Genomic DNA, 27,893 nt, shown 5'->3' with positions numbered 1-27,893 from the left:
CACACTGACCACAAGTATCACTCTGTCAATGATACTCTATTTTTTAAACTTTTGTTTAGAGGCAATATACATTTGTTGGAATATGATAAAACAGTAATTGATGGCAGAGCAGGAAAAATGGTACAAAATTTAGAAAATAGAATCTGCTAAATGACAATTGTGTTGTTTTCATTTTGGCAAGGTTATTTCATTGATAATAAAGATGGGTGACAAATGTCAACTTTTTAAATTTTAGAAAAGTTACTAATCTTTGAGCTCAGTGTGACCCTCAAGAGAGCATTTAGCAAAGGACTAGTCACCATTTAGATCAAGTCTGCATTTGCTGTGAAAGCGAACACATAGTCATACCGAACAGAGCTCGGGGGAGGGGGTACAGCACCCTATTTTCGATTCATCATCACATGACAAACAACTTTACTTATTAACGTTTTCTGTAATTGATCTATGGATTGCACACCATCTTAATTGTCACTTCTTGTTTAACCTCCACATTTTCTAAATAGCAAAGGTGGCAGTCTGACCAAAATTAACTGTGTATGCAGTGACATTTAACTAAACAATATAAAAACAATCTGTTAATCAGGGCTGGGCAATAATATCAATATTCTGGTGTATTGCAATCCTTCAAAATATTTCATCGCAATACATACTCCCAATGTTGGTTTATTGGCTTTCAAGCATTTTCCCATTTCAGACAAATAATTGACACTCTTTAAAGGTTAAAGTATAAGCTAGTATATATTCTGTATTCTTAATAAAAGCAGGTAACAAGATTTTATCATTTATGTCTTTGTTCTTTATAGATATATGGCTTATGACTAATTTGTTTACAATGAAATTACATATGCAGAGTGAATGAAATAAATGAGAAATATGTCATATGTAATATTTTCAATTGCCTGCTGAATTTGATGGGGAGGGGGGGGGGGGGATTCTTGATTGAAAATGAATAGTTGAATATTTTAAGATAGGTAGACTTTCTTATTTGTCATTGCAAATATTGCAGTGTTATGTTGCAATACAGTTTAAGACATTGCAATATATTGTGATGTAAAAATTGATGGCAATGTCCAGGCCTAGTATTAATATAATTAGTCTCGAGGAATGTTCATGCCCGGGCCACCATGAATATGGCTGGGGCATGTAGTATTTGTCGTACCATCTTCCATCATTCTGTCCTCCATCCTTCTTTTACACTTTGCGTTTAGCTCAGTTTCAAAGAAACTATTCAAGATATTTTGATGAAACCTTATATATGCTGAATTAAAGGAAATGTCAAGATCAAAAAATGTTGATGCAGTTGAATAGATGTCAGCACATAAGGTTTGATACAAAAATATCTTGAATAGTTTCTTTGAAAATGATCTAAATGCAAAGTGTGACAGAAGGACGGAAGACGGACATGACAAACACTATATGCCCTGGCCATATTCATGTCACATTGGGTTGGGCTTTCATGTCCTATGGACATATTTCTATAAGTATTAAATGCTTCAGTATCAATGAAATATACTGATGGTATACTTCAAAAAATGCAACACAACTTTTTTCCAAATAATTTTTTTGATAACATTTTTATCATATTTTGATATTGAAAAAGCTTCATTCACCATACTTATTGGTTTTTAAAATCTATTATCTGCCGCTCTTGCGTATTATTCACATGATGTAATTAAGTAGCTTTGCACAAAATTGTCCATGCAAATCTTATGATAAAACAATTTTGCTGTTGATTGCAGAAGCAAAATCAACAGTAGAGATCAAAATAAGACTATGCCATGTTTAAACAATGAAATACAAAGTCAAGTCGTTGATATGCTGAAGCAGGCGTTTAAGTCAGCAGGGGGTAGCAAGATGTTTTAATGTTCATCCTTGTACAACAAGCCGTTTGTTGCAATGTTGTCATAAGACACGATCAATAAATGATCGCCCAATACCTGATCAACCTTTTGTGACAACGCCACATCAAAACGCATATGTACAGCAACGTAACTTGCGGGATAGGTGCATGTATGGCTGCTGTGACTACAGCAAGACGAATGATTGGATGTCATGGTAGGTCCATTCATCATAAAACAGTATCCAGAATATTGACATGCATTGGGATCTGCTGCAGGAGACCATACAAAAGGTTACAACTTAAAAGGCATCACCAATGTTACAGCGTGCAGTGGGCCAGACAAAAGCAGAATCAACACCTAAACTAGAAGCATGTCTTGTTATCTGAAGAGTCCAGATTTAACATTAGTAATTGCTGACAGCAGAGCTTGAGTTTACCATCATGTACATGAATATTATGTTGACAATTGTATCCTTGAACACTATAGATTTGATGGAGGTAGCATCGCGGTCTGGGATGCAAGAATTCTGCAGCCTCTTTCAGTACCATTAATGCAGCAAGGTAGTGGATTAATTTTTCAGCAAGACAATGCGCACACACAAACAGCAAGATTGACTCAAAATTTCCTTAACATTTTTGATTGATCCATTATGTCACTGGACTTAATCAAATCTGATTGAACATTTGTGAAATGAACTAAGTACACATGTGTGCTGCTGCTAGTCTCATCCTCAGAATCCACGAGAACTTGGAAGAGTGGCAGAACATCCCCGGAGAACCATTCGGAGTGTCTGTCAGTCAATGACATGGATGTTAGACTTTATCATTAAAAATATTTGTTTATTGAATTAATAAATATTCAGAAATTGTATACTGTTGCAGTTTTAAAGTTCATTAGTCTTGCTTTACTTAAAAAAGAAAGTCAGATCATTTACAAACATTTTAACAGCTGTAATGAAGATAGACAAATTCAACTCAAAGGATGTCTTAATTCTTGTCAATTATAGAAATTCTTTAAAAAAATAATAATTTCTCATATTTTGAAAGAATTTCATGGAGAGACCCTGTCAGAAATTTTCGAGTTTATGATAGGTTCTAGACTGCATTTGGATGTCCACTAGAAATTTACTTTCAAGTTTAGGTATCTGGTGCTGTCTTGATTATACCTATACAGACAATGAAGAAATCTGTAGAAACCCATCGAGATTGTACAGTAGTTTAAAATACATTAATAAGAGTACCTTGATTATTTAACGGGGGGCGGTTTATTTTTATGTCTACCCTTCCCAGAAAGGGGACATATTGTTTTAGTGTGAATTCTTCTTCCGCTTATACAAAGTTTGTCCGGGCCATCTCTGTTGACATAGGCCTTTGTTATTTAGTATATGGGTATACCATGATAAGACTATGGGCGCACTTGTTTCATTGCCCGGGTCGAGCGGTTGATACTTCCGGAAGCGGGCAAGTAACTTGTTTCAAGTATTTTTAACCCACCGGTCGACCGAAAAGTAGCCCGGATCGCCCGATAAATTTAGAATGGGCACATGGAAAACAATATGGCGGAAAATATAGATAAACATTTTCTTGCTTGTTATTTATCCATTTTTCATTCATTAAAAGAGTTTAAATTTCAATTAGCATAAAATTGGTGAATTAAGAGGTAAGTTTTTTGACATTTTTGTTTCCGAATGCTGGATGATACGATCAACACCGCTTCTCTGTGGAAGTTACAGCCCAGTCTGCAGTGTTTGTGAACAAAATGTTTGAATATAAAACTGATTATCAATTATGATTTTTAAACTTACATGGGTTACATTTTATGAAATCTGTTATGCAGATGTTCTTTGAAAAATACATATTTTTTTTTTTTACATTTTGATATATATTTGGCCGATTTCCCACTTGTTTCGCAAGACAAACCGGGTCAAAAAGTCGTGATAAAAGTGAACCGGGTCATCGCCCGGATTTCTGAAACAAGTGTGCCTTATGTGTCACCTACCTATTTTGATGGCCTTTGACCTTGACCTTTTATGTAAAAATAATAGAATTTTTTTTTTGTCCAGACCATAACTTTTTTGTCTTTTAATATAAGCCTTTGATGTTTGGTATGTTGGTAAGTTTAATTACTGTCATATGTTCACAATACTGTTCCTTGTTTGAAGCACATATACATATAGGTGACTGTTATGTACTTGAACTCTTATATTTAATTTTCCACTTTAAAGATGATCCCAAAAAATGGGTTGGTTTTTTTTTTTTAAACTATGGAAAATGGAAGGGGAGACATCAGTTTTTAAGTGTGCTAAAACAATTCTTCCTAGTCTACAATTTGTGTAGGGCTTCATTTAATTGGAGGGGTAGGAGTGAATGTAATGCATTCTTTGTTGTGTATTTTTTAGTTACAAATTCTTTGAATAATGTAATACAGTAAATTTGAGAATTATCACCACTCATTTTATTGTCATTGTCACCATCCGCCATCCTGTTTTCAGTACAAATGTCCAATTAAGTGTGCAAGATCTCTCTATAAACTGCCACAGGTGTCTATGTTCAATAAAGCAGGTAATTAACTAGCCCTTTAAATTTCCATACAAAGGTCAAACTGCAGAAATAATCCAGGTCAATTAGTTATATACCTGTATATATGTGTAAGACTCGAAAGTGCGATGGTTGCTCCAAAGTGCGATGGTCATGCCAAAGTGCGATGGTCTGCGCCAAAGTGCGATGGTTTGTTAACGTTACGGACGCCAAAGTGCAATGGCCACGCCAAAGTCCGATGGTGCGGAGTTCAGTAACGTTTGTGACGTCACGTTATTGTGACGTTATTCTTAACGTCTTTCAAAATAAAACCGACGAAATGCAACATTGACGACAGCAAGGGCAAGGTTTACACTGTTGAGAGTAGTGAGAACGGAAAAGTACATTTGTTGTCGAACTATCTACTTTGCCCAAACATTTTTTGATTCATGATCATTTATTACTTTGACGTACACGCATTAAATTCCTGGGGGTATGCTATAATACAAAACATTCTATACGATTTTGTGTTGGAAAATTTTGTGTTTAATAACATGACAACTAGATGGTAATGAAATAAGATCTTATTTTTGTGCATGGATTTTGCACTGATATTTTGGTGAAACAACACACGGTTGGTTCAGTCTACCAAAACACCATGTCGTTTATAAACCAATGGATTTCGGCGTGTCACACCATTGCACTTTAGTGTCAGACCATCGCACTTTGGCACATGAGTGTGGACCATCGCACTTTGGCGTGTCACACCATCGGAATACGCAAGTTCCGAGTTACCCAAAAGTTATTTCCCTTTGTCGAACTCTTTCGCATTTTATGACGTATGGTGGGTACACAATGTATACATTATATCGTAGACTGGCACTGTTCATAACGATTACGTACGATTAATGTAATGAAAGCGTAACTTTTGTTTATATCAATCACTGGTATGCATATTCTGGCCATATCAAGCAAAATTTGTTTGAATAAGATCATTAAATTGGCTATTAAATCATTATTCGTTTCCTCTTCTTCATGAATGACCCTTTTATCAAAGAAAGATGGCAATTAACAATATTTGTTTGAGCCATTTTGTTATCCAATATTCATAAACTCACTAAAGTTGCCTTTCCCCTGAGATAGGATGGTCTCAGAAACTCTGGATATCATCTTTTAAGAAATAATACAACGATAGTAATTAGCAAATGTACCCACTGTCATCATATTTTGCGTCATAATTTACGAAAGAGTTCGATAAAAGGAAATAACTCTTGGGGAACTCGGAACTTCCGTATTTGGCGTGACCATCGCACTTTGGAGTCCCATCGTACTTTGGAATCCCATCGTACTTTGGAGTCCTACATATATATATTGTGATATGCTTTTTGTTCATTCAGTTAGGGCCTAGTACTGCAGAAATAAAGAAATACATGTAATTGCATATTGTGCTAAAAACCCATTATCTGTGCACATCCAAAAAGCTTACCATTTTAATATATTCTGGAAGAAATCTATTAAAAGAAGAACTATCCGAGATATGTAAAATTGTACTTCTTGACAAAGTAGTTTGGTTGTTAAACATGTGTGGGATGGGAACAAGTTAGCTCAACACAATTCTGCTTGTTGAATCACAGAATGAAAAACATGGTGAACTGGGAGTGTCCCTTTCGGATGTGGTGTTTGTTAATTGAATCCCCCAGTATGACATGCAGATGAGACTTTAACCAATGATGATGCATATGATGTTGCAGCACCAATTCCCACTTCTAGGGAAGCTAAATGTACTTCAGAGAAATTGTTATGTTTCGAGGGAAACCTGGATAATATGAGAGAGCACTAGAGAAAAATTTTTATTCACGGAACTTCATTTTGAATGTGACCATTTGTTAAACTGTGCAGTCAAAACTGGACTTTTTCAATTTTAAAAACAATAACCACACCTGTCTTATATATATTTTTTTATTTGTGTAAGTTTTACGTCCTAGCTGTTGACATATTGCACTCATATTGAGACATCACCAGCAGTAGGTGAAGTACCACAAATTTTGACCTATGCTTAGAACTCGGGGTTAATGTAGTAGTGAGGGTTCTTTAATGTGCCAATGTCTGCCATGACATGGGACCTCCATTTTTAAGCCATGATTCTCACTTCTAAATGCCAAGCATTTAGCAATGGAGCAATATCACTACCCATGTTTACATCTTAGGTTTGACGCGGCCATGGCACAAGCGTGTCTTGAACTCACAACCTCCAGGTTATGAAGCGAATGCTCTACCACTGAGCTTCTAGTGCGACCGGTCACGTGTTACACAGTATGATGTGATCTATTTCATGCATGCTTTTATTTTTTGACTTCTTTTAATTTTTTACATAATGTATGCATATCATAATGGAAAAAATGAGTTTTAATACATTATAAATGTTATTAGATTATTGTTTTAAAAAAAAATGTGGACATTCCACAAAATTTTCTTTAAGAAATCCCAATATTCTGCACACTGGCAATACAGAAGAGCTTTATGATGTTTGTTTCTAAATGCCTTGTAAGTATATGCATTGATAGTCAGAGGCGTCACCAACCAGAGACTGATAATCACAGAGGAAAATTGTTAGAGTGGATTCAAATCCTCATGGAGTCTTCAACACTTCTTTTCTCTTCTACTTTACAAAATTTGAATTTTCAACAACAAAAAATTCTCTCTCCAAAGTCAGCATGGATGCCCTATCTTTGGTTTGGTTGTAGCATTTTATAATTACTTTTGTGACATATGTCAGGTCCACAAAGAAATTTTCTGGTAGTGTATTTTGAGTGTCCAAAAGATATCAACCTCAATTCACAACCAAATACGCAACTTCCGAGTTATCAGCTCTCCTGTGATAGAGGTACGTTCAGTGTTCTGTTGAACGCTTGGGTGGGTACAAAACGTATACATATGCTATAGACTAGCTATGTAAATGCAGATAAAAGCAATGAAAGTGTATATTTTGTTGATATCAGCCGTTGGTATACATTACACTGACCATATGGAGAATAATATTTGATTGAATTAGGCCATTAAATTAAATATGAAATTATTTTATTTCCTCTTCTGCACGAGTGATATTTTGATCAAAGAAAAATGGTGATTATCGATTTTTGTTTGAGCTATTTTATTATTAGATACTAATAAACTTACTAATATTGTGTGTCCCTGCAGTTAGGGTGGTTGCATGATATCTGATGATCGGCCTTTAGGCAATATATGAAGTCAGCGATTTAAGCATTTGTACCCACCGCATGTGGACGATAGTATGTTTTGCGTCTCACTTTGCGTAAGAGTTCCACAAAGGGAAAGAACTATTGGGCAACTCAGAAATTGCATATTCGTTAAAAGGTCATATTTTCTAAAGTACAATAGATGGCGGTATAACGTATGTAAAACAATAAAAAAACTGAGATAAATATCTACTAGTATGAATTGTAGGGTCACCAAACCTTGTTTTCCTCTCTATTGAAAATAGAATCTGATATTAAATCAAAAGTATTCATCATCATTACAGTTTTCTCTGCCTCTTTGTTCCATTCTAATAGTTTGCACCCAAGAATGATGTAAATTCTGAAAATCCAGATCATATTGCATACAATTACCATTGGTCATTCATTTGATATGGGGAAAACAATGAAAATATTCTCATAACTTATTCTGTAATAATGTAGGAGCAATATAATTACTGCTTCTGAGGATCTAGTTTTTGATTAAACCCACAATGCCATCATGACAAGCTACTTATCACAATGTCAATGACCATGTCTTAAGGATTGTATTTCAACAAAGAATGAGGTTCATAAATAGCCTTATTTTGATCCTAATGACATGAAGGTGAGATATACCAAATTAATGATAAGGGTAGTAATGAATCAAGAATTTGTTAGTTTTTTTCCCCATTTCAACTGCCCAAAAAACTTGCTATTTTTAGAAGAGGAAAGTGTGAGCACCACAATGAATTTGAGATTTGTGAGTTTTCATCATTTTAATGTTGCTTATATGAGAAATTGGATTTGGGTAATACATCTATGATTTTGAGGTGCTAAACTACCTGAAAAATTGACAATTTTTAACAATTTTAAAGGAAAGTGTATATTAAAAAACAAAAAGAAACTTTTTTACAACAATGAAAAATACTTTTGTGATACTTTTATTCCAAACTGTAAAATAGTTTCAGATAAATATAAATCTTTTTCATTTTTTTACTTTTTTGATTTGATAATTAATCAAATTTCAAAGAAGTAGAAAAATGTCCAGATTTAAGGGCCATGAACACTCCTTTGCATCTAGTCTCTTCCAAAGGAAGGCATGTCTTATTGTATCGAAACTGAAATACGAAAGTAATTCAGAAACGATCTCTTAAAGTGATGTAAGATATATGGAGTTTAAAGAACTGTTAACTATAATTTTGCATACTCTTAGAAGTAATTGATGAGAGATCAGAAGATCACAGTTCTTTGTCCTGTATATGTAGTCCATCCCTTTAGGAGTTGAGGTTTTAATAAAATGAATCATAGAATTTTATATGATGAATGAATTGTGCTGTTTGCAGAGGAAATAAACTGTTTAGTTAAGAGATATTAAATGGATGTTGCATTATGAAGATGCATTAACAATTTTAATGTAGTATCAATTGTGTAGTTTTAACTATTCAGACTGCCTGACAGAGCTCAGGGTTCTCCTGTACCATTAGTGTGTCCTCTGCTTTAATGAGTGTTCCATTTAAAAACATCCTTGTTGATAAAGATTTTCTAAATCCAGAGCTCTTTCGGATTGCTTTATCATAAGGAGGATTCATACAAGGTTACTATTGAACGAACAATACATCTGTAGGGAATTCAGATGATCCTCGCTTATCATTATTGTAAACTCTTGAAGGATCACCATTCAGTGTCACAAAAGAAATGGCCTATAGGGGAGAACAATTTTCCGGAAAAAGTCACATTGTTAGATCATGTTTCTTTTGTTATTTTCTGTTGTACATGTATAGGATTTTTTTAAATATTTTTATTTCAAACCTATAATTTATTATTAGTCTTTTCAGTATAGGCACTTTCGGGGGCATACACATGTTGTTTTTACACTGTTGCTGAACAAGAGAATTAGCTTAGATATTCAGAACAGGACATTTTTTCTAGATTTCGTAGCAATTCAGACTAGTAATACTTTTACCTAATACTCAGGTGACCAATAAGGCATGTGGGCCTCTTGTTTTATATTTTGATAAGAACATTTCCAATCTTATGGTATTTTTTTAAGGGCACCCCTGCCTTGGGGTTGAAATTCACAAAAATTGGGGGAACTGTTTTTAAAAACCCGTTTCATATTTTATTATACATGATTGTGTATTAATTGTGCTTAGAATAGCTCAGTGATACAATGATTATTTTTTTTTGTCATGGTTCAAATTCACCTCTAGATACAATCTTATTTTTATATTTTATTTCACATTTTCAACACATTTTTCATTTGATATTTAATTATATGTATGCATGTATATTTTCCCAATAATCTACAACGTAGTTTCGATGCATATCCATTCTTTATGTAAAACGCATTTTAAGAGATTAAGTGGAACTATCCTTGTCATGGTTTATTTTATTCCAAGGGCAATAATCAGTCATTCTGTGTTACTCAATGGAAGCACAAGTGTGACAAAAAGAGAGCATACCATACAAGAATTGTTGTGTTTGCCTGTCCAGAACATTTTGGGAGAGTTCTGTTGTTGGTGCAGTACTAACAAATCTGTATTTCATTGCTGGGGACAGATGCACATTTAGGCAATGTGATGTCTAATACCAGCAGTCTATTAATTACCCAGAGGAAATGAAATCCAGAAATTGAACATTCCTGCTTCTCGCTTATTCTTTCTGGGAACTGGTCTGATTCTTTACCAGTAATGTGACACTTACTGCAACAAGACACTTCAAATTTGAAAGTCGTATCCAAATTAAAGACCTGTGACTTTCATTCACATTTAATGCTGGCCATATGGCAATGGAAGAGTTACTATGTGTTTGTTTTAACAACATAAATATAGTACTATATCTGCATGTACTTTAGATTTCAATTTTAGTCCCCCACCGCAACGTGGAAGGGGACATAGGAATACCAGTGTCCATCTGTCCCAATTGACTTTTTTGTGGACTCAACTCCTCTGAAACCGTTCAACGGATTTTGTTCAAATTTTGTAGGATTGTTAGTCACCATATGTAGTTGATCATATTGCACAGCCATTTTGATTTGATTTGACAAATTTTAATGGGACTTCGTTGAATTTGTACACGCTACACTATAGAAACACTTTGTGGATGCAACTCCTCCGAAACCGCTAAACGGCATTTGTTCAAGTTTTGTAGGATTGTTAGTCACCATATGTAGTTGATTATATTGTGCCTTCATTTTGATTTGACAAATTTAACAGAGTTATGGGACTTTGTTGCTTTGTACATGCTACATGTACACTATAGAAACACTTTGTGGATGCAACTCCAACGAAACCACTTAACAGATTTTGTTCAAATTTTGTAGGATTGTTAGTCACCATAAGTAGTTGATCATAATGTATGTGCTGTCATTTTGATTCAACTAATTTTACAGGAGTTAAGGGACTTTTGTGCTTCAACTTTTTTGCTGCAATGGGGGACATGCCCACACATAGCAATCTTGTTATAATCAAATACAATCGTATCATGCATCATTGACAATTTTTATTGTTGCCAGAAATAACTGTCTTGTTAAATAAATGTATATAAAAGTAGGGAGTTAGCTCGAATGTAATTAAGACTGGATATATATACCATTACAAAAATATGAAATGTCATATAGAGCTCAAAATGTGTAAACATGCATACATGCAATGCATGCATCATACTAGTACAGTGTTGTAAGAGGTCTATCAAAAGTTTGTCATACTAAAGGCATTGAAAAACAACCAATTCCATTTACTCAGCCTTAGGTGACAATCTAGAATGATTATATTGGTGAGTTTTTTGTAACGACTAAATAGTAGGTCTTATCTTTTGTTACCCTGAATTGATCCTTTACAAGTGTGAGGTTTTATTTTGCTTAAATTCGTGCTGTTGACCTGACATAAAAACAAGGTTCCTCTTATTGATTTTGTATATCTATGCATAATGATGAACAAATTGAACACTCACAAAAAAATACCTTTTGCTGACAAGTCGCATTAGAGTAGTTTTATCTCCACTACTATAACTTGATTGGAAGGGTCCTTAAATTATGTCTCTTTGAATCCAGTTTCTATGGTACTGATAGACTTGTATACCACTTCTTATGTAATCCAAATACAATGCTACAATTTTAAACACATATCATTTAGTGGTTTTGAATTCAAAAATTACTCACACACAGTGACAGTCAAAACGAATGTATAAAACTAATATATTGTGATATCATCAGATACAGAAGATGGTGTCATGATCATAAAAAATTAGTGTGGTAATCTGGAAAACTGCTGATACCACACTGTATGTGTGAAATCCATGACATAAATAAAAACGATGGTATATTCAAAGCAATATTAGCCCTAAATCTGAAAATTTCATTTTGTTGTAAAAATGTGCTTTTATGATAGTTTTGTATGTAGCTTTAACCATAATCATTGATAAAATTAAAATTAAGTTTAAGATTTGATCAAAATAAAAATTTTGCTTCTATTGAATATGTATATAGCATTAATATATTATAAAAATCTACTTTTGGACGGAAAGATATTGCTTCATTCAGAGCTTCTGAATTCATTTTCTAACACAAATATCAATTTTAAAAAAGTTTATATACCTTTTTTTCTGTCATTGAAATAATATGATAATTTTACCCCAAAAATCTGACACCAAAATGACAGAATATTACTTTAAAAATGCATGAGGGTATTAACTGCATCACTTCATGCTGGCATACTTCATGAGATGCATTACCTGACCTGAAGCATTGCAGTTTATACCTTTATGTATTTTCAAAAACATAATTTATTTTTAGCTTACCTGAGTAAACTCAGGTGACCTGTGCATCATGGGTTAACAATTGAACATTTCTTACTTTTTCTTGATAACTATCATTCCAATTCTTGTTAAATTTGGTATGAAGCATCTTTAGGACAAAGGGGACATAAATTATAATTTTCAGGACTCTTGCATTCCTGGGGCCTTAGGGGCAGCCTAAAACTGTCAAAAATTGAGTAATTTTCAAAAATCTTTTCTACAACCACATACCTAGTGATGTAGAGCGAGAATGCCTCTACCAAAATTGTGTAAATTTAATGATCTCTAGGATAGAGGATCTGACTCCAGGGTGGCTCCAAACTTGGTATATATTATAGTGTATATGTGTAAAACATTTAAATAATATCTTCTTTAATGCTATTGATATACTAAATAGATATTTAGAAGGAATTATAGAATTATAGCTGCCCCAGCTAGGATAATGAAATTTACAATTTACAAAGGATTGATTCCAGAGTGGAGCCAAAATTATTATAGTGATTATTGTCTTTATCATTTGAATATCTTTTTTCAGTTCATTGATACAGTATAAAAACTAATCTGCATATTAAAGAAAAGCAGAAAAGGATGTACCAAAATTGTGAATTTCACAATCTCAGGGTTTTGACTCTATAGGATGGGTCAAACAAAGTCAGTGCTAATATTGTGTTAATGTTGCATACATTATATTATGTAAAGCCTTTGATCAGCATAGGCACTTTTGACGGTATTTTTAAAAGTTTTAAGAACACATCTTGTTTTATACTTTTGCTGAATATAGAATTTAGCTTAGATATTCAGATTTGGAATTTTTTTTCTGGATTTCGTAGCTCTTGAGACTAGTGATACTCTGAACGAATACTCAGGTGACCAATAAGGTGTATGGGCCATTTGTTCATTGTTGCATTCTACTTTCATTTTTGCCAGATTTCCTGTGATTCATATACCCGGTAGGTATAATATACCAGGTCTAGAAGTAAAATAAGATTCAAGTTCAGTTATCTTAAAAGTACCTAGTTCGATCAAAAGCAAGTTCGTTTTTAAAAGGCTATGTTTATGAAAAGTTGCTGAGAAAATTATTTCATCTTTTCAATGTTGTTTTCGGGGGATCAAAACCTCTTATTTATTAGATAGGTTCATAAAATTGTTTCTTAAGGTGGCAGCCAGACAAAAAAGTAATTAAGATTTGAAAGGTTGAATTATAATTCAAGTCTTTTAAGTACATTTTTTTATATGTGAAACAACATACTATCACAATTGGTGGGAGAAGGGAGTTCAGAAAATTACAAAACTGGAAAAAGGGTGGTAGCACCCACAAGTGCTTGCTTAATATTTTTCATAAGCGCCACAAAGCAATGCAATGAGCTCACTCCACTGATTACACATGTGAGTCATGTGATTTGCTCTTCATCAGCTGAAAAAAGATGAATATTACCCGTAATGCTTCTGGAAAAATGTTGCCGCTACTGTGGTGTACTTCATGCATGGACAACCCCGTAGATAAAACAAATAAATAATTTGGAAAGTACCACAAAAGTTATTAATTTCCAGACAAGGTTTCCGAAACCTTCATACGTTTTATTATTGCTTTGGTTGAAAGGAAAAAACAAAACAAAAAACATCACAGCTAATATGACATCACAATACGCTGTTTACATCGACCTCGTTATGTTTCCCGCGTTAAGTTTTGCAAGATAGTATGTGTCTTCGCTCATCTCATTGGTCACACCATAAAACATGTTATGTTGCAATGATTTTAAAATGCATATGCAGTAGTATAACTTATATATGAAACGGTGGGTTCTTAGCATGACTTCAAGTTGTTTCTGACGTAATTTCTGCTTCCCTTGTTCATAATTAGCCTTTAGATTTTACAAAATGCTGACCTCGTAATATTATTACATACAATATTTTCCATTCCACATTTTTGTAATACTTATATTGCACCTTCCCTCAAGTCTGTGTCTATCCATCATAAATTTTGTGACTAGTTCTCATTAAAGTGTCAAGTGAAATGCAAAACATCTTGGGGGTTTTTTTGAGAGAAAAAATGAATTTCTATGAAAATCACTGCACTAATAAAATGGATTTATATGGGGAGGTTTACAAATGCAATCTCTGCCAATGTTTTTAATTGGATTGGCATGAAACTTGACAGAAATGTTCTATACCAAATGTAATTGTTTGAGATACTGGTTTTGGTGTAAAATCAATTATTGGGATTTTCATCTCAGTAAGATGGACTTATTCATTTTGATATATGAGAATATTTGTGAATGCATTTTCCGCTGAACTGGATTGGATTGACAGGAAGGTACAATACACCTTCATTTTTTGGTTTTGTTGATGAAACCTGCATCTAGAATTTATTTTTATGTCTCCCCTCTTTTTTAGGGGGAGACATTGTTTTTGTGCTTTCTGTCTGTCTGTCACAAAATCTTGTGAATGCTTCACTTGAAACTTTGTACAATGCTTCATTGCCATTTGCAGATGTGCATATTGTTGTGACAGGAGGATTTGATTATTTTCCGAAAAGTTAAAGTGGATCTAAGAGGGATGGAGGATGTAAAATAGTTTGTGAACACTTGGCTTATCAGATAGATTTGAAACTTTGTACAATTGTTTCATTGCCATTTGTAGATGTGCATATTGTTGGGACAGGAGGATCTGATTTTTTCCCTAAAAGCTATATTGTGGATCTAAGAGGGGTGGTGAATATTAAAATAGCTTTTGAACGCTTCTCCTCCTATATGGCTTATCCGATAGACTTGAAATTTTGTACTATATTTCAATGCCATTTGCAGATGTGCATATTGTAGGGACAGGAGGATCCAAATGTTTTCCTTAAAGTTATAGTGGATCTGAGGGGCGGAGGGTGTAAAATAGTTTGTGAACACTTTTCCTATGTGGCTTATCGGAGTTCATAATGTCTATGTTCCTGCTCATACTTTCTCCTCCATACCATGCAGTACATTAAGGGGAGGAGGTTTCATTTGGAGCACATCCAATTTTGGGAGCTGGGGAGACATTTGTTTTTCATAAAAACAATCTCTAGTTTTTTCCTATTATCATATTCAGTAGTAGAAAATATGGGATGTCAGGGGCTCCCTGGATTAGTGATGCAACATAATAAAGTCAAGTACAATATTTCAATCAACTAATAGGAAAATTAATGCAGTTGAACTTCGTTATCTCAAACACTGATATCTCGAATTCCATGGATATGTCAAAGTGATTCGGAAGTCCCAACCACTTATTCTTAAGTATTTTACCCTCGATATCTTGAATCCACTGATATCTTGGAAGTTTTTTTTACTGTATTCAAATATTCTTCATCAAACAGTTTGTCTTAGAGGTAAATTTAAAAAATGTAATTGTGCTATTGTAAAGTTAGCTCAAATAGCAGATTATGATGAAATAGCACATTCATATTTTAACAATATAAATGTACCTGTGTGTGTGGTGGGGGGGGGGGGTGTCAATTGCAATCACAAAATGTTCAACATCTCCCTGCAATTAGTAAGAAGGACCATATTACCTTCTTATACTTGTGTAGTTAGATTATTTTATAAAGTCGTTCACAGCAATGAATTTTTTAAACTTTAGAGAGACCTCTCAGTCACTAATTGGATAAAATATTAGAAGATAGACATTTTTTTTTTTAAATGCTGACATACAGGCATCATATGCCTAATAGATTTTTCCTGGATACTATTTACATTTCCAATATTCTTTACAAATTGTAATGACATGTTTACATTTCCAATGTTTTTATCTTCAATCATCGTCGGAAATCCGCGGTCAGCCGCACTTCTTTTACCTCCCTTGGGACACAACTCCAATATTTTCGCATCACTCATTAAAATGCATGACCTATCGAGGACCAATGGGAATCGCTGTAAGTATTCCCGGAACTCTTAAGTGTCAGCAGTAATGGCGGCGCCCATAAAAGTGTGTGTGTATTGTTGTGCCACTATCAAAGTTCGGGGTTACAGGGCTCTGTCGTCAAAAACTTCACTTTAACAGTATAGCTATCTCTAGAATGCCTAAACTTTCACCCAACAGATGCATCATTTGCTTGCAGCCTTTGTTCGAATAAATTAAATCGGGTATGCAAACTCAATGAGTCAATGGTCACGAAAGTGGACCAGATGAAGGAGGAAAGAGAGAAGTTGTTAGGTATGTTTATATTTTGAATAAAATTAATTTCAAAACAAACTGACAAAGAAGTTGTAAAGCATCTCGCTAAAAGCTTTGTAACTTGTCCAATTTAACATAGTCAAAATCTTCGCTTCGAAAGCCATGTTTTTCTATGCTCCTGAACATTGGAAATAAGGGGCTTTTTCATTGGTTGAATATCGCAATAAGGAATGGTAATGCAACCAACCGCATAAAGAAGCCGAGACACACCTTCAAGTGAAAATATCGGCATTGTGTCCCACGGGAGGTAAAAGAAGTGCGACCGACCGTGGGTTTCTGACAAATGACCTTCAATATAAAAATTATATTTCATGATGGTATGAACAGCACCGCTTCACACTAGCATACTTTTCATGAAGTATGCTGGCGTGAAGTGTCATAGTTCATGCCCTAATGTATTTTCAAAAAATGAAATTTATTTCATGAATGTGTTGCAGTTGTGAGCAATGTGCGTATGAAGCTTGATAAATATAGTATGTCTATTTCAATGGATGAGAATTCCAACAGAGATGAAAGTAGAATATAAATGTAAAAAATAGATTTCATTTTTGAAAATACATAAGACTATAAACTGCAATGCTTCATCCTGGCACACTTTTCGTGAAGCACATTATTATATTTCTTAATTACCACACTCAGATGTGGTAACCCAGGTGCATTACCAGCAGTCTTTTGAAAAAATCAAATGACAAAATATTCTATGCATTTTGATGGAAAATCAATGTTTTTTAAAAATAACTTGTACCTGATTTTTTAAATATACATTTTATTACCAATCAGAACAGCATTGGGAGATGGTAATATATAAAATAATAGCATATCTTAAACCTTGTTGGAAGGGGGGGTAATTGTGTTTTTCGATATACAGTACTGTATGCATGCAGTAACCAGAAGAAAGTCGAAATTAGTATGAAAGGAATAGAACATCAATGATAGTGTGATTCCATATTCACCATTTCAACTCAATACTTCAAAGCAGATATAAAATTACACTATAGATATTTTCTATAATTGTATAACATAGTAAAATAGCAAATGTGCAAGTGTTCATACAATTAGGTTGACCTATAGTGCACCTAAAAGAACTCTGGGTTCCTTCAGTCTTCACTTTAGAATTCATTTTAATCAAACCAGTAACAAAAATGTAACTTCATTTCTAACTTTTGCATTCATATTGGCTGTATGTTCTGAGGGAAAATCAAGTCTACAAGTATCAGGCTGATCAATCTCTCTGACTTTGCAATTTTCAATGATTAGGCCTTTTTCGTAATTTAATTCCTTTACAAAGTTACCCAGACAAGATTGGGAGAATCTAAAGCTCATTAACGCACAATCCAAGCATTTCTCATTATTGTACACATCAAGTGTGTGGGGCTATGTGACACATACGCAGAAAATTGTACACTTTACAGTCCAAAATTGATCTGTTTCCAGGCTTCAACTCATGACCTCCCTTTTGGTCTCTTCTCTGGTAATGAATGTTGACAGTACTCACATCATCAGATACCCATAGTTGATTTCATTTTCTCCTCATTATTGATAAGAGGAGATGTCAGCTGTAAGTATCCAACAATGCAGTTCTCTTTGAATGAGGGAAAGCAAGCCAGCTTATGGTGTTGTTGTTGATGCATTACAAGAGGAACAACTCCTGGAGTGAATTTTGTTCAGAAATTAGTGAACACTTTTAATAGAATATAAGCTTTGTAAAAATTATTAAATGTTGCACTGTGGTGAAAACTGGTGAATGTAATGTGCAATCAAATATATTTTACTGTCATATCTTGAAAATATTGCTAGATATGTAAAAGCTACATATTTGATGACTATAAAACATATTGTGCAATATCACAAGTGGGTTTTTTTAAGCCATTAAGAAACTTTTATTATATAATAAGGTATGACCTAATTATAGACATGCAGCAAACATGTGGATTCCCTGGCTTCTGATCCTTAAGGGATATGGCCAAAACCTTAACAAATTGCAATGTTCAAAGATTTTTTTACTCCAGGACATGCAGCTAGCAGAAAAACTGCATGTGTGCAAAGTCATGATAAGCAAAGAGTTCTCTACCACAATTATAAAATTCTTGACCCTTAATTGCAGCAAGCGTTGTTGTGCTACACTGGGACTATGAATCCCGTAGTAGCAGCACCAGTTCCCATGCCTACCATCCCAATTCCTCCTTAGCATCATTAACAGAATGCCAGGATTGCCTCTGTTAACCATCCATTTTCTGAGAACAATTCAGACAGTCCTGGTGACCCAATAAAACAAACATTGGCATCCTGAAAGAAAGGATGACTATAATGTTCAATTTAAAAAAATTATTTAAAGAAATGAATTATATTTTTATGCCCCTCTTTGAAAATATTGTTTTGCACCTGTCAGTCGATCGATTTGTAGATCAAGTCTTATCCGCACATTATCTTAAGAACCCTTTGCTCGGTAGACATCAACTTAGTATACTGGTACATCTTAAGAAGTAGATGACCCCTTTTGATTTTGAAGTCACATGGTCAAGGGTCAATCCACTCTGGACATAGAAAGATATTGTCCACTCAATATTTTGAGAACTATTTCCCTGACAGACATCAAACTTGGTATACTGGTACATCATAAGGAGTAGATGAACCCTATCAATTTTGGGTCATGGTCAAGGGTCAAACTTGACATCATGATATATTGTCTCCTCTATATTTTGGGAATCATTGCTTGATTAACACCAAACTTGGTACACTGGTACATTCTAAGAGTAGATGACCTCCATTGATTTTGAAGTAACGTGGTCAAGGGTCAATACACTCTGGACATAGGAGGATATTGTCTGCTCAATATCTTGAATTGTTTTGGCACTACTATCAATTAAATGATACATGTGTATAATGCTTTTCATTTTTTCACCAAAGTACATGTACATGTTTCTGAAACATTTCTTGTTATTTTTATTTCTACATGTAGGATATGTAGATTTCTAATGTATTCTATATTTACTTTAACAGTAAATGTACAGTCATGAAATAGGTCTTATAACAATCTTTATCATTTTTACTTCTTTGGGGTCAATTTCGACCATATTTGTCATAAAGCATTATTGGGTAAAGGGAATTCAATAAAACAAAGGGTCACACCCCCTTTCCAAGTGGAGATAATGAAGATATAGTAAAAATTTAGTGCCATCTTTTAAAAATCTTTGTTTCAAGAATCACTGGTCCAGAAAAGATCAATCTTTTATAAAAGCTATCTTTAACGAATGTAGATTAAAAAAAATTTAAATCATGGCCACCGGAAATAGGCTGGGCCACAATAGAGGATCAAAGTTCTACATGGGGATATTATTGTAGGAAATATCTTTATGAACCTTCTCAAGAACAACTGGGTCATGATCAGTCATATTTTAAACTATGCAAACATCCTCAGGTAGTGAAGATTCAAGTTTGTTCAAATCATAGCCCAGAAGGGATGCTGTAGTGTGGATTCAAGTTCAGTTAAATCATAACCTCATGGGGTGATAATGTTGGTCAAAATTTTTTATGCATGGTGTCATGCACCAACATGAAATTATTAAATGTAATGCAAGTTTTTAGGTGTGTAATACTCGGGTGACCATTAAGGCCCATGGGTCTCATGGATTTAGGTAAAATTTGTTGTGATATTTCAAATTGATATGCAAGATTCCTTATGTAGTGCAGACTCAAGTTTCTTCACTTTATTGTCCCAGGGGTGAGGGCAAGGTCACAGTAGGCAATCAAAATTTTTCATAAGAATATGTTACAGTAGGAAAATACTTCTCTCAAGAACCACAAGGGATCTACAAGAGAGATTATGGGATATGGTGTTAGAATGCAATATTGGGGAGTGTCATGTCAGGACAGCTGCAGTGTGTGTGTGTTTGTAGGATTATTGTGGAAGATTTAGATAATGAGCGGATTTTAATGAAATTTAGCAGAAAAGGGTCTTGTAATTGGCAACAATTAGATTTTGAAAACAATCTGGATACAGGGCTTTTGAGGACTGTGCAGATTCAATATTGTTCCAAATTTTTAAGAGTTAAAATGGTACTACAAGGTTTTTTGGAATAAAAATGTAAAGTTCACCTGAGAAATCACACTCTTCCAAAATGTCAAATTAGTATGCAATATTCTTAATATGAAAAAAGTATTTTAAGTTTGGTATCTTGGAGTGGGTTATTATGAAATGGTTTGTAGATCATGTGTTTTCTTGAATTAGTTGCAGCAGGTGAGTGATATATGACTCACTGGCCTCTTGTTTGGAAATTTACATTATATATTAATGAAAAGACTGTATGGTATTGGCCTAATGTTGCCATCTTTTTAAAAAGCTAAGTTTACTTTACTTTAAAGAAGAGTATATATATGCACATACCTTTTTAGTCTGTTATGTGTATAGAAAAATGCTAATGATCCTAATTACGGTATGCCATCATAGATTGATGACTATCCATGGATTTTTTAACTTTCAATTTCTCACATTTGTTATTTATAGAAAAACATGTTCTACAATGTCATCAATGATTTACTTATCAAAAACGAAAAGTGACATTTTCAGTGAGGAAATATAAAAAGCAAAATCAATGAAACTCAAAGACTATCATCATAATTTTTAAAATCATAAATAAAAGTGACCTGTGTTGAATTTGAAATATCCTACATGTACGATGTATAGGGGGTCACCCCAGTGCTCTATGCTTCATTCCAAATCTGACTTCATGGCAAATTTGATTCCATGTGCTTTATATTTCATTACGTTCAGCGTCACCAGGATCTCTGATCAATTTTTATAGGTTTTTAGGGTGAAATTAGATTTGAAAGAAATGCATATTATGTTATAGGAAGGAGATAATGCTTGGGTAATTGTTTCTCTACTGATAAGAGGATTTGGTTGCTATATTCAGTCTTATCACAAAGATGCACTAGGTTATACTGTTTCATAATTCTTTGTTAATGTTGAGATGTATCAGGGTCAGGATGGAATTTAGTCCAGGTTCCTGGAGTGCTTTCTCTGGAGTGCTGGATGAGAAGTGAATAGAACTTACCAAAGGGTTTTGTTTTGATTTTGATATTTCACTTAGTGTTTAAAAGCACAAGTTATTTGTGAAAGTCAAAACCACAATTAATATGAAATTATTATTTTTAAATTATTTTTTTGTGTGTGGAAACTTTATTTAGCAAATAAGATGTGATACTGTCCAATCATTATATTTCACGGGGATTTGATTTTTGTTGATTTCATTAATACTTCTATCCTATGAATGGAATGCATTTATGTGATATAGATAAGATAAGATAAGATAAGATAAATTTATTCCAATTTTGGGCCCAGAGGGCATAACAGTAAGACGAAATTCAAAAAAGAAAGAAAGTTTACAACATTATATACAGGTTACATAGACTGCAAACTGCGTGTGGATGCAGCATGTTGGGGAAACAAGTACAAACATATATGAATTGCTAATCATGTATATATACAAGTGGATGGACAGTATCAGTATTATACCAATATATGAATTATAAACTATAATGATTTTTGCAGTTTTAAAGCATCACTTCTTTTTCTGAAAGTTTGCACTAAATATTCGCTCAATTTGACAATTACTGGTTTGTCTTCATTAATCATCAACCAAGTAAATTTGTCCTTATTTGTTAGATAGATAAAAATTTTGTTGAGCTTGTATATACCATTAAAAAACATATTTCTCTCTTCAACATAGAATGGACAATCAGTAAGGAAATGAAATTAATCTTCAACACAATTAAGGTTACATAATTCACATATTCTTTTGTTTCTTTCTAAAGAAATCTTCTGGCCAGAATTGGTTTTTGTAAATTCATATCTTCCTCTTTCAATTCGAAGGTCATGTGCACTAATTCGAAATCTACATAGAGTTTTTCTTAATTCTAGGGATTCTAAAAATATATAACTTTCCATAGTAAAGTTTTCTTTATACGAAAAATATGTTGTGAGTTTTCCTGATTTCTGACCCTCTTCACGTCGTTTTGACCAGTAAAGTAAAAATTGTTTCCGTACCTGATTCTTCATTTGTTTTTTGAAAAATGAGAATTTGAGATTTTTACAATTGGGTACCAAAATGCCCATTTTTTCCTTAAAATAATTAACGTTTTTGTACCAACAATTTATATTATATGAATTCAGATTGATATTCTCTGTATAAGCACTGTATAGCAGGGATGATTCTGGGCAATTCTCAAGTCTATGCCAATATAGTAAAATACTTTGGATTATAGAGCAGAACATAGGATATCTACCCAATTCAGAGATTATTTCAATATTAGTACTTCTTTTACCGGCACCCAGTAGATGTTTACAAAACTTAATATTCAGGTTTTCTACCTCCCAATTTTTAAAGATATCATATAAATCTCTGTCTTTTTCCAGCATGCGTGTTGAAAGTGTTCCCCATATCTCGCAGCCATACAAGGCGATGGGTTTTACCATATGGTCAAAAAGATGCAAAAATGTTTTAATTGGTGGATCGATAGATTTGATGTCTTTATAAAGTTTGAATGAGGCCTTAAGAGCTTTATTGTATAGATCAGATTTTGCTTCCTTGAATGAACCACAGGAGGATAATATTACTCCTAGATATTTATATTTGTTAGTACATTCAATACATATGTTACCGAACACAAAATTTTCTTTAATTAGGTGTCCGCTTTTATTAAAAATGACTACTTTTGTTTTATTGGTATTAATTTCTAAGCACCAATCATTGCAATATTTTTCAAGTAAGTTTAGTTTGTTTTGTAGTCCATTTTGGTTTTCTGAAAGCAGTACAAGATCGTCCGCATATAGAAGAGAGGTGATTTTCTTTCCAGAAAGATTGACAGAGCCAATGGTTTCTTCATCCAGTAATTTAGAAAAATCGTTCAAAAATATTTTTAAAATATTTGGGCTCAAGACATCACCTTGTCGAACTCCTATCTCTGGTGTATATGGCAGGGTTAACTTGTTCCCTACTTTTATGAAAATATTGTTGTGCCTATACATACTACATAATATGTTGTAGAATAAACCATTGATATTTAATTGTAGGAGTTTTAGTTTAATGCCTTCGTGAATGACGGTATCAAATGCCTTGTGAAAGTCTACAAAACATGCATAGAGTCGTTTATTGCCAGTGTTAATGTATTTGTCAATTAAACATTTAACTACAAATAAATGGTCTGATGTCCTGGATTTTTTTGAAAATCCTATTTGACTCTCGTGTATTATTTTGTTTTCAGTTAAGAATGTATCAAGCCTGCCCTTTAAAATGATATTAAAAAGTTTCGCTATGCTGTTAGTTATAGTTATTCCTCTATAGTTTTGGGGGAGCTTTGGATTATCCGATTTAAAGATGGGTGTTGTATAACCTTCTAACCATTTTTCTGGATAGATTCCTGATGTTAAGACCATATTGAATAGTTTTGAGATACAAGGATTTATATATATTTGAGCTGCTTTTATCATTTCATTTGAGATGTTGTCTAAACCAGGACTTTTACCCGACTTTAAAGTAGATATGGCCTTTTGAATTTCAGACAAAGATATCTTGAAATCCAATTTGCTAAAAGACTTACAGGTCTGGCTGTTTTTTAGTTTATTAATTCCGGCTTCTATAGTCTTAACTCTGTCCTTGTAATGATCTGGTAATTTAGATAGAGAAGTAAAATAGTCAAACCATGTATCCCCATCAATACACTTCTCTAAATTGTCTTTTTTCCCTTCATTTTCGCGAAGCGATTTGACTAATTTCCAATATTCTTTAGGATTAGTTTCATTCATTTGATCTAGTTTATCTAGAATACCCTGCCTGAATTCACGCTTTTTACGTTTCCGCAGCTTGGCATATTCCTTATTTAATTTGAAAAAGGAACCTCGTAAGTAAGGGTTATTGGGAAATCTTGAAAGTAAAGTTGCTTTCTCAAATAAGTATTTTCTCTTTTTTGTAAGGTCGGAATCAAACCATTTTTTATTGGTTGTGTTTCTATGTTGTGTTTTTCTTTGTAAAGATAGTTTAGCTACTTTGTTTAGGATTTTGTGAATGTCGTTGGTGGCCTTGTTTATACTTTGTTCATTATACTCTATCGGTGTGTTTAAATAAAGCTTTATATCATTCTGGACGGCTGGATGCATGAAAAAATTTTGAAAGTTTCCTACAGATAAACTATCCCAATTGTATCGTTTGGGCATCTCCTGCATGTTGTCACATGTATACTCCATTTCAAATGATGATAAAAGTTTCATTGAGATTTTACAATGGCAGTCAGATAAAGGTAAAAAATCAGATACATGTACATACAAGACATCTTCTAACAACTGTTCAGATACAATGAAGTAGTCTACCACACTGGAACCAGCATAATTATGACATGTAAATTTCCCATACATATCACCAAATGTTCTACCGTTGGCTATTCTAAGCTTGTTTGCAATACATAATACATATATATAAATATGTTTCAATTTACAAATAATCTCAAGATATCAACATGCAGATCTATGAAATCTTTGAATTTCCACAATAATTTCCCCCCAAAATTTAAATTACTTTACTATATGTTATCTGTTTACAAAAAAAAAATATCATTGCTACAGTAACATGTTCTAAAATATAAATTCATATAAGATTTTAAATTCATCATATGTACCAATTCGATTTAGAATACTAATATATCTTTCTTTCAGAAATATTAAACAAAAAATTCAGATGTATCAGACTATGTATACATGTATGATATTAATGGTCTTTCAGGGCCCCATAAAACTCAAAATTTTAAAGTTTTAAAGAAAGAAAGATTAAATCTTCTTTTATTTCCTAAAAGAAATCACGTTTAGTACAGTTTCACATAATTTGTTTCTCATATTAACAGCTAGTTGCAATACATAAATATGAAAGTGATGCAATTTTTCAATTCTACTAAAATTGTTTTACGAAAACTTATTTTTTTGAACGTTTTTCTTTCATGAAATGCAAAGCACCACTTTGGACAAAGAAAATCTTTCTATCACAATTAAGTGTACTAGAAAAATAAATCTGTGGTAGAAATATGAAGTCTGTCTAAGCTTGCACTCAATTTTTCTGAGAAGAAAAGCTGTATGAAAAATAGCCATTTTATGTCAAAATATTGACAATGACAGCAAAGCATGTCATAATTCTAGTTTTACATCATTTTTATCCAAATGAGATTTGCAACTGAATTGCATCAGAAATCTTGCACAAAAATACATTGAATTTTGAAACATTAGCACAATTGTCTATTTTAGTGGGCATCTATCATATATATAGTACTTGAAAACAAAAGGAAAATAAATTTACTTAGATTACATATAATTGTTCCTTGAACACAAAAGAAATATGAATTTTCTTAAATTCTGGTTGAATTGTGAACAAGCAGCTTATAATTTTAGCTCAGGTGAGCTAAAAACTCAAGTGAGCAATTCTGTCCATCCATCCGTTCGTAAACGTTTTACATTTTCATCTTCTCCAGAACCACTGGGCCAATTTCAATCAAACTTGGTACAAATTATCCTTGGGTAAAGGTGATTCGAGTTTGTTCAAATGTAGGACCATGCCCCCTCCAAAGGGGAGATAATCACAAAAATGCAAAAATAACATGGGGTCATTTAAAAATCTTCTCAAGGACCTCTGGGCCAGAAAAGTTCAAATTTACGGGACAGTTTCCTGAAATAGTGCAGATTCAAGTTTGTTAAAATCATGGCCCCAGGGTGAGGGTGGGGCCACAATGAGGGATCAAAGTTTTACATGCAAGTATTTAGGGAAAATCTTTAAATATCTTCTCAAAAACCACTGGGCCAGAAGAGTTCAAATTTACATGAAAGCTACCTGACATAAAGTAAATCCAAGTTTGTGCAATTCATGGTCCCCAGGGGTAGGGTGAGGCCACAATAAGGGATCAAAGTGTCATATGCTGTTATATAGGGAAAATGTTTTAAAATATCTCTTGAACTATTTAAGCTAGGGTTTTCATATTTTTCGTTACGGAAAGACCTTTCATGTAATGCAATGGTGTGTAATCTGGTGATCTTGACCTGAAAGTTTGACCTACTTTTAATAAAAATCTGAATATATTTCCTGAACTATTAAAGGTACATCTTCCATATCTTGTATGTTTCTTATGGCAAAACCTTCCATTTTTGACTTATTGAACTTGGAGTTTGACCTACTTTTAACAAAACATACCCTATTAAATATATCCAGAACTAATTTGGTGGAACTTTCATAATTTTTATATAGATTCTTTATGGGAAGACATTGTACACAATGGTGTTTGATCTTTTGACTTTGGAGTTTGCATGATCTACTTTATTAAAAAAAATACCTAACCTATTCAATATCTTCTGAACAATTTAAGGTAGGGCTTGCATATTTTGTATATACAAAATGTAGGTTCTTTATGGAAAGACTTATTATTTTCTGAAGTGTGACCTTGACCTTGGAGTTAATTGGACCTACTTTTTAAATCTCTGACCTGTTCAGTATCTCCTGAACTATTTAGCCTGAGGATAGATCTTTCATATTGTGTATATAGATTTCTTATGGCAAGTCCTTTTATTTCATACTGTGACCTTGAAATTTGACCTAACCTGTTAAAGTTCAAGGTAGGGCTTTCATATCTTGTATAGAGATTGACCTTGTGATACAATTGTATTTGATCTTGTGACCTTGACATACTTTCTTAAAAACCTGACCTAATCAATATCTCCTGAACTGTTTAAGGTAAAGCTTTTATAGATTGTATATAGATTCTTTATGGCAAGGCCTTGATATGCTTTGTTGTTTGATCCTGTGACCTTGACCTGCAAGTTTGACTTACTTTTAATAAAAAAATCTTACCTACTCAATATCTCCTGAACTATTGAAAATAGGGCTTTTATATTTTGTTTATAGGTTTCTTATGGCAAGGTCTTTCTTATCATACCATGATTTATGACCTTGGTTTTATCCAGAACAGCAAGATCAAGTTAGTCATATTGGTGTTGAGGCATCTCTGTGTTATGAGAATGTTGTGATGCTTTGGGACAAGGTTGGGGCCACAATATGGGGTCAGAATTTTTCATGGGAATATGGATTGATGAAAAAAAGTCTTTTAAAAATCGCAACAGTTGATCAATGACAGGGCCAAGGTGACTCAGGTGAGCAATGTAGCCCATGGGCCACTTGTTCATATAGTTAAAACTTAATTGCAGCTTGAAAATACTTTTACAGAAGAGAAATTCTATGTACAGCAAAGAATCAAAAGTCCTGAATCTATTAAAGATGAGC

The 27,893-nt window shown here is 33.4% G+C and overlaps 1 protein-coding gene across 10 annotated transcripts in view; it reads left to right on the top strand.

Moving 5' to 3' along the window:
• Positions 1–27,893, top strand: part of LOC125667959 (ankyrin repeat and fibronectin type-III domain-containing protein 1-like) — a 124,759-nt gene that overhangs the window by 56,990 nt on the left and 39,876 nt on the right. The window lies entirely within an intron of this gene.

Source organism: Ostrea edulis, chromosome 4 (genome assembly GCF_947568905.1).
Source record: "Ostrea edulis chromosome 4, xbOstEdul1.1, whole genome shotgun sequence".
NCBI classification, from domain to species: Eukaryota; Metazoa; Mollusca; class Bivalvia; order Ostreida; family Ostreidae; genus Ostrea; species Ostrea edulis.
Note: the sequence above shows the minus strand (reverse complement) of the source record. Positions and strands in the feature narration are given on the sequence as shown.